Raw genomic sequence first — 10,658 nt, 5'->3', positions numbered from 1 at the left:
ACCTGCCGCCCCTGCGTGGCCGTGCTGCGGGCGCCCTTCCTGCCTCTGTGTGTCTTGGCGGTTCGCTCCGATGCCCCCTCTTCCGGGGCGTCTCTCCGGTGTTTCCAGCACTCGGTTTTCTCGCCTCTCACGACAGAGCGTCTCGCATAGATGTGATTCCTCACGTAGGATCGTGTTAGGGACGTAGGCACGCAACAGAGCCCGGACTGCTGACGGTGTTTTAAACTCGCGGGGGGGCTGGGGGCGCCCGGGGGACTCAGTCGGTTGGGGACCGACTCTCGATTCCGGCCCCCGCCGCAGTCTCACAGTTCATGGGTTCGAGCCCCGCATCCGGCTCTGTGCTGACAGCACGGAGTCTGCTTGGGACTCTCTCTCCCTCCCTCTGTCTGCCCCTCTGCCTCACTTGTGCTCTCTCTACAATAAATAAATAAACTTTAGACTTGTGGGGGCTGTTTTCCTCACGGCGAGAAATGCCAAGTGCACGTGACAGGGTCCTTGGGGACGCGGGGACTTTCTAGGCTCCTCCGCCATCACGGGGTCGTCTTGTCACCTCTCCGTCACAGGGTGGCTGCGGCATCACGTCTGCCTTCCAAGCGGGAAGCAAAGAAAGTCGTGTCTCTGTCCGTCCCTCTTCTCACGCGACAGCAAAAGCTTTTCAGATCGGGTCGGCGGCCGCAGCACCCACAGGGGGCCGCGGTGACCCGTGGAGCGCACCTGCCGGAGGGCGACTCGGGCCCAGACCCGGGCTTGTGGCGAGCCCTGCCGACCCCACGTTCACGGAAGAAGGGGCGTCTAGCATGGCAGGTGAGCGTGGGGGGGAGGAGGGCTGGAGCCCCGCCCTGCCACTTACTCACCGGGACCGTCCCCAAGTTGCCGTCCCTTGTAAACACCCTGCCACGGGTCATCGCGAAGGTGGATGAGAAAATGCTTGGGGAACACCCGGAACGTGCCGCGTGCCCAGGAGGTATGACTCCGTGGAAACACGTAGAAAACTCTACTCCTTGTCCCGCCCCTCATTATAAACGGAGCCCGAAAGGGGTCAAGTCTGGTCCGGGCTTCGGCCGTAGATTGCCGGCACGCGGGCACGGCTCCAGGCTGCCCCTCACTGCACCGCGCACACGCGACTTTGGTGCCCGTTTGCAGCCGGGACTGTCACCTGGAGGTCCCGGGCCGCCCGCGCCTCGCGCACGTGGCACGACGCACAGCGCAGAGACCCGGGGACAACCGTCTGCCCCCCGGTGCTCCCTCCGCCCGGCCTCCCCCGCCCGCCAGCCCCCCGCCGGCCCGTGGAGTGTCCCCGAGGCCCCTGAGCTGACGTTTTCATGGAACAGGCTTCCAGGGACAGCCACCCTCCCCCCTCCTGCGCGTTCTCGGGCAAGCCAGAACCCTCCGCTCCCAACAGGAAACCAATAGCTCTGTGCTATCAGAAGACATTTCCTTCACGGCACAGAGCGTCTGAGTAATGATTTCGAGCCGGCTTCACCCATTTCCGGTGGAAGGAGGCAAGTGGCCGGTCCCCGCCCCTGCACGGCCCTCTCCGAGCCCCGCCGCCCAGCAGCCTCCGGCTGGAAGACGGGCCTCTCTTCCCTCTGCCGTCCCGGGCCCGGCAGATTCACTCGGAGGGGCTTTCCCGCGTCTACGCAGAACGCCGTCACCGTGACTGGCTGGTACTCTCATCTGCATGCCGTTCACAGGTGGCTTGGACGGTGAAAAGGCGGGTCGAGAAGGCCACACCTTTTTGGAAGGGCAAGTCCCAACGAGCAGATGCTGGGGGCCGGGGGAAGTCTGTGGCCTGAGTCCCACGCCGACCTGGGAAAGACGGCCGCGAGGCTGCAGGATAGAGAAGAGCTTTCTGACCACGTGGCCCACCCCGCCGTCTCAGGGCAGACGTGAGGGCCCCGGGGACAGATGCCACCAGGTAATCTGAGGCTCCTCAAAGGGAAGAGTCTAGTCCTCCCTAGTAATCACAGCCCATCTCTTAGTAAGTAATAAGTGTGGGAGAGTCAAGGGACATTCTTGTCCGACCGCCCCCATCTTACAAACGGGACCGCTGGGGTCTGAAAAGGTGAATGAATAATGAATTCGGGTTTCCTCATTTTCAGGACTCTGTCCCTCAGAAGGATGAGCATTTTGAATCCCTTTCTTTGAGTGCTGTCTTGCAAACTTATGTGGATTTTGGGGCTCATCTACAAGGCTGCAGGCCTCCCAGCATCCGGAGGGAATTTAGCCCAACCTCTTTCTTGGGGCATCGAAGGAGAGCACGGCCCTGGGCTTCTTGGAGCAGTTCCAGCTGGAGGTATTCACCCGTGTGACCTAGGACGTGCTGCTGAGCGGGGACCCCCGTCAGCGAGCTCGCCTGCTAGGAGGCCACCTTGTCAGCAGGTGGGGAGAGTGCCCCCGTCCTGGCCTTACAGCCGTGCTCAGGCTTCGCCGATGGGGCTCAGGCTGGAGGGACCGAGCATCAACTGAGGGGCCCCTGGGTGGCTCAGTCGGTGAAGCGTCTGACTTCTGCTCGGGTCACGATCTCGCAGTTCGTGGGTTCGAGCCCCGCGTCGGGCTCTGTGCTGACAGCACAGATTCTGGGTCTCCCTCTCTCTCTGCCCCTCCCCTACTCACGCTCTCTCTCTCTCTCTCTCTCCTTCAAAAATAAATAAACATTAAAAAAAAATTAAAAAAGTGAAAAAGAAGGCACGTGGAACCGTGCAGACGTCAGGACGAGAAGCCCGTGACAAGTTCCCCGCAGCAAAAACGGGCTGTCCTGGGTCTTGTGGGCGCGGCGAGGCCCCTGGGCACAGGGGAGGTGGGGGAGGGTGGGGGATCCGAGGGTCAGCAGATGTTTGGCACATTTACTTGGACTGGGCAGTCAGCTGTGCCATCTACCGTGACATCCAGTCCTCTAGGACAGAGACGACGAGGCCAGGCATTGTCACCTTTATTTTCAGCGCAGATCTGGGGCCCAGACCTCCCTGTGGGCCCCCTGGCCCACACCTGAGCCACAGGACTCTCCTGCTCCTCCTGTCCCAGCCAGGACGAAACAAAGGCTGAGCAGCGTCCCTGGCCCCTTCCCCACGGCCCACACCCTCTCTTGGCCCTTGACATCCGACGGTAAGAAGAGGCAAGGCAGGACACGAGGGACAATCTCGTGAACGGGAAGAGAGCGTTTCATTTCTTCCTGAGATTGGGGGCAGTCGGCCTTAGCCACACACCCACCATTGCCGGGGCGGGGACGTCCCAGGTGGGAGGGTGGCCCCCACCCAGCCGTCCCATTCCAGATGCACCAGACTCCGTTTCTCCAGCGTGGAAAGCCCCGGAAAAAGGCCGTGTCAGGACAGAGAGTTAACAATGTCGAGCCACTTCGATAAATCATAAAAGTAATACACGCTCCTGGCTAAGTTTTCAAAATTAAAAATACAGAATGGCTTACGACAAAAAGTCAAATTCTTTTGTCTCCCCATGCCCTCCATCCTGGGGACCCACGCACCAAACTCCTGTCTTTTTTTTTTTAAAGTTTTTTAATGTTTATCTACTTTTGAGAGAAAGACAGGGCATGAGCAGGGGAGGGGCAGAGAGAGGGAGACACAGAATCCGAAGCAGGCTCCAGGCTCCGAGCTGTCAGCACAGAGCCCGACGCGGGGCTCGAACCCACGAACCGTGAGATCCTGACCTGAGCTGAAGTCGGTCGCTCAACCGACTGAGCCCCCTGGGGGGCCCCTATTGTCTGTCTTTCTGACTTTACTGGCCGTGAGGGGTCTGTTATTGTGGTTTTGGTTCTCGTGTCCCCAGTGACTAATGACGCGGAACATCTTTTCAACGGCTTATTTGCGATTTGCATATCTCCTTTGGAGGAATGTCTATTCAGATCATTTGCTTAGTTTTTATCATGTCATTTTATTATGGAGTTCAAGAGGTGTGTATATATTGTGGGTGCCAGTCCCTGACGCACGTGTCCCTCGCCGAGCAGATTGGAGACCACTTGGGGACTTCGCGGCTCGCGTTGTGGGCAGACGCCTTGTTTGTTTTTCTGGCTCCCACAGGCTGCCTCCACGTTCACTTTAAGCCCGGACTCAACCAGAGCCCCCTGCACGCGTCTTTCCCGGCCACACGGAAAAAGCCACCTGGAGCGGGACAGAACGGAGCCGGCGTGAAAAGAGAGGCCAAGGTGAGTCGTGGCAAACTGGTCAGGACTGACCTGTGTTACGCTCTGGTTTCCAGCCAGACCTAAGGTGGAGCCGCATCTGGACTTTTCAGACGCGCAACTCACGAAACAGAGCAAAGCAAAACAAAACAAAACTCCTCGTATGTTTCTTGAGTTGAGCTTTATCTCTGACAATCAAAAGTCCTCGGCAGCGTGCAAGATGTGAGCCATGTCTGTTCTACGAAGCGCTACTTTTGTTTCAAAAATCAAGGCTCCCTATTAGAAGGCAACTATTCTTACGCTTTCTCTCCTTTGAGCTGTTGGTATAGCGTGTTGATAGGTTTCCTAATATCGAACCACGTTTTTATTCCAATGATGGGGCCCACTTGGTCATGAAGAAAACATTTTTGCTGCCTTGTAGAAAAGATTTTGGGCCAACATTTGTAAGTGCAGGCTCAATGGGGAGGGGTCCGAAACCGCTGGGTTGTGAGACACGTCCAGGCAGCTGACGAAGTTTGCTTGGCCCGTCGGTGTTTCAGAACTGGGAGGTCAAACATACAATTCAGCTTTTCTCCTTTTTTTTTTTAAGTTTATTCATTTATTTTCAAGGAAGGGGAGGGACCGAGAGAGAGGGAGAAAGGGAGGGAGACAAGGAGAGAGAGAGGGAGAGAGAAGAGGGAGGGAGAGAAGAAGAAAGAGAATACCAAGCAGGCCCTGCACTGTCAGCGTAGAGTCCGATGCGGGGGCTCAAACCCACGAACCATGAGATCAAGACCAGAGCCAAGGTCAAGATCGGACGCTAAACCTACTGAGGCCCCAGGCGCCCTCCCTTGAGCTTTTCTTGAAAAGTCTGTCATTTCAGTGGGGCTGAGTGTCCGCGTGGCAGACGGTCTGGGGTGGATGGCGGTCACCTCTGCACCGGCCGCGCCCAAGGCCCCCCTGGGACCGGCCGTACCCGAGGCCCCCCTTGGGACTGGCACCCACAAATGTGCACTCCCATCGTCTTGGTTGGTCAGCGTCACACATTTTAGTCACTGTCCGGCCTGTGAGGTCATTCGAGGCTGTGATGCCTCCAATTGTCCCTTCTGGTGCCTTGTGTTCAGGTGACCGCGGCTCCGGCATGGAATGGCGCTCTCTCTGGAAGGCTGGAGGAGTTACCTATGAAAGTCCCGGGCCTTAGTGCTTGTTTGCAGTGGCTCTTCCATTTTTTCCCCAAACTTGCTTCCCTTCCCGGCTCGTCTGAGCCTGTTGGACTCCTGTCCCAGCTGCAGTCTGAGAAAGAATGGCTCCAGCGTCCCCTGGCCTTCCTGTGGCCTGAGGACACTGCGTGGGGAGAGGACACATCAGAGAGTGCGTGGGCGCCTTGCCTTTGATCTGAAATAGTTTCCCGGACCGCTGCAGGGCTCACTTCCCAAGCAGGGGTGTGCATCTGTTTTCTGGGAGGTAGAGACCCATCTCTGACCTCCAGCCCCTCCCCCAATTCAGTGCAGGGTCCTGGACGCTGATCTGACGGCCCTCCGACATCCTCTCCTTTCCACTGGATGCCCAGCCAGCGAGGGCTTTTTCTATGCACTTGCCCTGGCTGTGCAGTGACCCACTGGGGTCAACGTCACTCCAGAGTCTCGGGCTTCTTCCCACCTCACTCGGCTTCCTCTCTCTCTCTCACCGGCCTGGAGGGTGGAGGAGCGGAGCCGGGATTCCCGTCACCCCGCTCTGGCATCTTCCATCGTTATAATTTGTCGTCGTGTTTGGAAGTTTGTGGAGGCAGGCGGGAAAGGAATAAATGATCATAAATGCTTTTCAGGGTGGGGACGCTGCCCCCGTTGGTCAGGAACCAGGGAAGGAAGGTGAGCGTGTTGCATGATCTGCGACACGACTTCTGGTTACCCTACAACTAACTCTATATTTAGATAAATACTCAGCCCTCTAGACAAAGGACTTTGTGAAAAATGATTCCGTTGTGTAGATTTACTCCTTGTTGAGAAAGGACGTGTGAGTGTCTGAGGATGGAACAGAGACGACGGGACCTCGGATGTTCACGAGACCGAATCAGAGCCCAGAACCTCGGGTGTTCATGAGACCAAATCAGAGCTCAGAACCTCGGGTGTTCACCGGATCGAATCAGATCTGGTGCTTCTGTGTCCAGAAAGTGAGGTTTGAGGCCAGCTTCTCAGGATGGGCACGAACACGTGCTATCATTGAGGGGGCTGTTGTGGGAACCTGTTGCTTCCATCTGCTCAGTCCTTTTGTCTGCCATCCGGCAAAAGAACCTGACCTCTTGGCCAGAAGGATGGACACATGATCTCAGCCAGAATCAGAAAGTCCTCTAGTGGGATTTTTCAGATGGGGTCTGGGACAGACAGGCTGCTTCTCCCAGTGTCAGAGTGCCATGGCCGTGACAAGTGAGTGTGCAGGGAGTAAAACCAACACAAGGGGCCCAAGACGGAGAGACTTGAGGCTCCAGTCATCTCCGAAGCCGCCTTGCCACCATCCGGCTGTGGACTTGATCATACCAACCTGACCGAGCTCCCTCGGATTGGGTTTGGAGAATGTACAGGCTCCTGACTAATGGACGCCCCTGCGGGGGCAGGAGCTAGGGGCTGCGGGGAATCACGACTCTCACATTGGCTCCATACCTCCAATTCCTGAAGAATGACAGCCATTGATTTGTCACGGAAGATGTCAGAGCAGATTCTCTGTTAGAATCTCGGTGTGATTCCTAGTGCTTTAGTGAGCATGGTTTTTATTTTGGATATTTGCACCAAACAAGGGTTATAAAGGTAGAAGCTTGAGAGAACAAGGGATCAGAAGAAGGAAGGATTCTTTCTGAGTCCCATGGACGTGATGTGGCAGTGAGGTCAGGGGCTGTGACCAGGGAGAGCCGTGGGGGATCCAGAGAGTCTCTTCTGAGTATCAGCGATGATGCCCTGAGTTTCTGCCGAAGGATTTCGGACCCTTCCCAGGGCGACCACCTACCTGCCCTGGTTTTTCAGGAAAAGAAGGGGTTCCCGAGAGGTGGGATTTTCGGCGCCCAAACCAGAAAGCTCAGGCGAACTTGGACAAGCTGTCTCTGGTTTGTTGCTTTTGTGAAAAATTCTCAGGGCTCAAGATTCAGTTAGGCTCTGTGATCGGAGGTTTGTCACAGTGGGTGTGCTGAGTTCTTGTTCTTGTTTTTGTTTGTCTCACCCAGCAGTAGCTAAAAAGAGAATTTGAAATGCATGATAAGATTCCAGAACCCAAGATCAAACGTTCGCCATGTAAGTGGGTGAACAGAAGGATCATCAGGCAGGTTGGAGATGCAGAGCCTTTGAGATGTGATCTCGTTCAGGAAGACAGCGGCACAGGTGACGGGCGAGCAGCGGACCCCTGAACTTCGGGATGCCGAGGAGGAGGACAGCACAGGCCCAGGAGCAGAGAGGCTGATGGTCGGTTGGGCGGCTGGCTGGGGGCTCTGAGGAGGAAGCCCCCATGTGAGGACCCACAGCTTGTGCAGATGCTGCCTTCCTTCCAGCCGTGAACGTGGAATAGCTTAGAGAGGTCTATTGGGTGCCATCTTGAATCTGTCCAGAAGTGGGTGCCCATGCCATGGTAGAGCTTTAACAAGGAAGAGTTTGGGTCCCCCAATCTCTGGACCTTGATTCCTTGTTTTCCTCTGACTCACAGGGGAGCTTTGGGTTTCTGGACATTGTTACACTCATGTTTCTCCCCCTTCAACTCAGTTTTAGACTTCATAAAAGTGTAGGGTAGATAGAGAAAGGGGAAAAAAGTCCAGACAGGATGCACATGATTTAATTAACAATTTTCCAGGTTATTAAATGCACGTATCTTTTGAAAACCGGGATTGCACGGTTTTATTTGGCAACCTGATTTCTCTCACGTGTATGCTTTCTGAGCATAAAATGTGCACATAGATGCACGACGTTAGAAGCACGCGATGCACGTAGCCGCATTGCGCCCTCCGTTTCATCGTGCGCAATTCATACATGTCGGTATTGTAGCTTCTGGAAATATACGTTCAGTGTCGTACAACATTGCTACGTGTGGACGCAAACAAAAACTATCTGTTTCAGCAGTGGGCATTCAACCCTCTCTAATTCGTGACGTTAAATGTCCCATGGCAGCGAGTATGGAACAAGGTTCCGTGTGTCCTTGAGTGAGTCTTTGCTTCGTGTCCTGTTATTTCCTTAGGCTAGATTTCTAGAGGTAGTTCAAGGAGGACACACAGATTTTGGGCTCTTATTACACACGGACAGATTGTTTTCCAGAAAGATTCACCCATTTTGTACTCTTGCCCTGAGTGAATGATAATTTCCCTTGTCACCTTTACCGATTGAACCCTCCAACTCTGGCCAGAAGGGAGCAGAGAGAATGGGTGATGGGTGTTGAGGAGGGCACTTGTTGGGATGAGCACTGGGTGCTGTATGTAAGCCGATCTGACAATAACTTCTATTTAAAAAGAAAGAAAATATTTGCCAATTTGATGGATTAACAAAAGATATTTTAACTGGCATTTGTGGGATTAGTAGTGGGGGTTGATTTTTTAAATGTATTTATTCTTATTCTTTTGTGAAAACTCTCATTTTTGTCCATTGGGTTTTTTCTAAATAGACTTGATTTTTTTCTTAATTCTTGACGAATTATGAGTATTAATCCTTTGCCATTTTATTGCAAGTTTGCAATTGGCTGTTTTCTAACCCAATTCGGAACGTTTTGGTTCTACACTCAAACTGTTTAAAAACATTTTTTAAATGTTTATTTTTACTTTTGAGAGAGAGGGAGAGAGAGAGAGAGAGACAGAGCACGAGCAGGGCAGGGACAGAGAGAGAGGGAGACAGAATCCGAAGCAGGCGGCAGGCTCCGAGCTGTCAGCACAGAGCGCGACGCGGGGCTTGAACTCTCGAACCGTGAGATCGTGACCTGAGCTGAAGTCGGACGCTTCACTGCCTGAGCCACCCAGGTGCCCCTACCCTCAAACTGGTTTAAAGTCAAAATTGATCTTTTGCTGTGATTTTGTTTCATTGCGTTTATTCTCAGAGAGCTCTTATATGAATTAAACTTTACTTATATGGTATTTTGATTATCTCATGATTTCATTTTCTTTAACATTTTTGATTCTGAAAAAAAAATTTTTTTTGTAATTTTGACAACAAAATTAGAAACAGAGCAAGTGCAGAGACTAATTTAACGCATACTCGTATAGCCTGCTACTGGAATTGAACAGATTTTGTCATCTGGGCACATTCTCTTTCGATTTTTACCATGTCAGAAGTCAAAGGTCCCTGAAACCCCCTTTCTGTTCTGCCTTAGTCTCCTCAGAGCAAACCCACCATGAAATCCGTGGACATTCCCCCCACCCCCGGGCCGTGTTTCTATGCTTTTATTTTATTTTACACCCTGAAAACAGTATAGAATATTATTTCACATATTAAAAAGAAGAGATGACTAAGGGGCGCCTGGGGGGCTTAGTTGGTTAAACATCTGACTTCAGCTCAGGTCATGATCTCACAGTTCGTGGGTTCGAGCCCCCTGTCGGGCTCTGGACTGACAGCTTGGAGCCTGGAGCCCGCTTCGGATTCTGGGTCTCCCTCTCTCTCTGCCCTTCCTCCACTCATGCTCTCTCTCTCTGTCTCTCTCAAAAATAAATAAAAACATTTTGGGGCGCCTGGGTGGCGCAGTCAGTTGAGCGTCTGACTTCAGCCAGGTCACGATCTCGCGGTCCGTGAGTTCGAGCCCCGCGTCAGGCTCTGGGCTGATGGCTCAGAGCCTGGAGCCTGCTTCCGATTCTGTGTCTCCTTCTCTCTCTGCCCCTCCCCCGTTCATGCTCTGTCTCTCTCTGTCCCAAAAATAAATAAACGTTGAAAAAAAAATTTTTTTTAAAAAATAAATAAAAACATTTAAACAAATTAAAAAAGAAAAGATGAAGAAATCCTATTCTATGGATATATTCTGCAACTTTTCTTTTTGTAACCCAAGATCCTGCTTTTGGGATTCATCCACTGGGATACTTAGCCGTAGCTTGTGGGATTCGGCGTGCCGGGCGGGCGCGTGAGTCTACCCCGTCCCCTACTCTGTGCCCAGGGGAGCACCCGGGCACCTCCAGCCGCTGGCCTGCAGCCCGGCCTACGCACGGCGGGGCCTCTGAGGGCTTGTCTTCGAAGGTGGGGTCTCTGAGAAGGAGACCAGCGGGCAGGAGGGGACTGGGGGGTAAGACACTGGTGGAAAAGAAGGGAAGGAAGCAGGTGGACAGGGGAAAACCGGGCGTTGGTTCAGCCTCAGGAAGCCCCTGCCAGCCGCCCGGAGGCGTCCAAAGCGAGGAGGACCTCCCGACTTGCTGGGAGTTGGCGTGGGCATCAGAGCCTCCCCCGCCCCCGCATCTAACAACACTCCGTGTGCCCCACCCTGGCCGGCACCGTGGCCTTGGGCACAGTGGCTGGCGTCAGCCCAGCCTGGTTCAGAAAAGGGCTGAGCATGGACGGCACGCCCGGCAGCTGGGGGCTCGGTCTTTCCGCCCGGAAGGGGGACG

At 54.0% G+C, this 10,658-nt stretch overlaps 1 long non-coding RNA gene across 1 annotated transcript; it reads left to right on the top strand.

Annotated features, from left to right (window-relative positions):
* Window positions 1-1,550: 1,550 nt before the first annotated feature.
* On the top strand, window positions 1,551-8,135 carry LOC125159030 (uncharacterized). Its single transcript, XR_007149659.1, has 4 exons — window positions 1,551-1,918; window positions 2,103-2,382; window positions 4,035-4,159; window positions 7,326-8,135. It is a non-coding gene; the product is annotated as an uncharacterized LOC125159030 (long non-coding RNA).
* The last annotated feature ends 2,523 nt before the right edge of the window (window positions 8,136-10,658 follow it).

Source organism: Prionailurus viverrinus, unplaced genomic scaffold, assembly GCF_022837055.1.
Source record: "Prionailurus viverrinus isolate Anna unplaced genomic scaffold, UM_Priviv_1.0 scaffold_40, whole genome shotgun sequence".
In the NCBI taxonomy this organism is placed as follows: domain Eukaryota; kingdom Metazoa; phylum Chordata; class Mammalia; order Carnivora; family Felidae; genus Prionailurus; species Prionailurus viverrinus.
This window is presented reverse-complemented; position numbering and strand designations above follow the sequence as displayed.